Consider the following 1,258-nt stretch of genomic DNA (forward strand, 5'->3'; position numbering starts at 1 on the left):
TTGATTAAACATTAAGCAATGAAACTTTCAAAAGACACAGATAAGTCCCCCCCATGACTATTTTTTTCTCTAGGGTAAAAAATAATCACTGATGAAGCAAAGAAAATAGAAAAAGCTTTTGGTAACATTTCTGCAAAACATTCTTTTTCTTAATCTAAGGTGAACCATTTTGAGTCAAGCATAATTCAGGTCCATAGCTCTACAGCCAAAAAGGCTTTAGTGGCTTTTCAATCTCACCTGGGGTTCGATGACAGGATATAATGTTGATATTTTTGTTTTTCACAGAAGATCCTTTGGTTTCTCTGCACTGTCTGGTTCTCTCAGTCTCTACTGGAGTTTTCTTAGTGATCCTGCCATCAGTTCTCTCACCCTCGGTCTGAAGCAGTTTCTTCAGCAGCTGCTTTTGTGTACTGAGAAGAACATTTTACAGAGTAAAGAACTGCAGCGCAAAGGTAGAGCAACTGAACATGTGCAGCAATATGTGCCATTGCCTCTTAAAGGACACATCAGGCTGAGAGAGACCCTGAAAAGCTGAGCACCTGCAACTAATATTACACTCATCTGCTGTAGGATGGAGCTGACTGGATGCTTTTGTTTGCCACTTCCAATGGGGTTTAGATTTTTGAACAGTACCCTTTAAATATAGCTGTTGGATTTGTTTTCTTCTCATATTTTATGGAATGTTTGTGTATAGTGTCAGTAATAAATACTGTGCAGCAAGAAAGTGTTCCTGTGGAGACAGAAATAGCACTCACTGAGACAAAGAGACAAAAGTCCTTGACAATCTATGTAATAAATGTAGATTTGTAAATATTATTAATTTTCTAGCATATAAACCTTGTTATAATTCATAATTATGAAAGCCATTATTTGTAATATTAGGAAAAAGAAAAGAGAAAAAGTTAGTGTAAAATTAGTGATGTATTTCAAGGGTGCACATTTTTTAAAAGGATGCAGCTGGACTGTAAAATGATGCATATGCAATTAGAGACACAGAGATTTTACAAATCTGTCAGATATAAACATTTGCATGTCATTCCACTTATTCAATGCAAATAAATGCCAGAAGTCAAAATCAGTCAAAATCAGGGTTTTGGGACTTTCTTGGAAGTTTGGTTTTATACAGAGTAGTGTACAGAAAGGTACTTTAAGTAAAGTGCCTTTGTCCTCAAAAAATAACTTCAATTAATATTTGTCCCAGATATATCTTTATTGTAAGAGATGGATTATTACACTAAGTTTGTAAAATCAGGTACTC

The 1,258-nt window shown here is 35.1% G+C and overlaps 1 long non-coding RNA gene across 1 annotated transcript in view; it reads right to left on the bottom strand.

The window, feature by feature from the left end:
* Positions 1-510, bottom strand: part of LOC115947859 — a 19,611-nt gene extending 19,101 nt beyond the window's left edge. Inside the window, exon 1 of the long non-coding RNA XR_004081706.1 lies at positions 238-510. This is a non-coding gene — a long non-coding RNA (uncharacterized LOC115947859). The remainder of the gene's footprint in view (positions 1-237) is intronic.
* Between the last annotated feature and the right edge of the window lie 748 nt (positions 511-1,258).

This window comes from Geospiza fortis, unplaced genomic scaffold (assembly GCF_000277835.1).
Source record: "Geospiza fortis unplaced genomic scaffold, GeoFor_1.0 scaffold195, whole genome shotgun sequence".
Lineage (NCBI taxonomy): Eukaryota > Metazoa > Chordata > Aves > Passeriformes > Thraupidae > Geospiza > Geospiza fortis.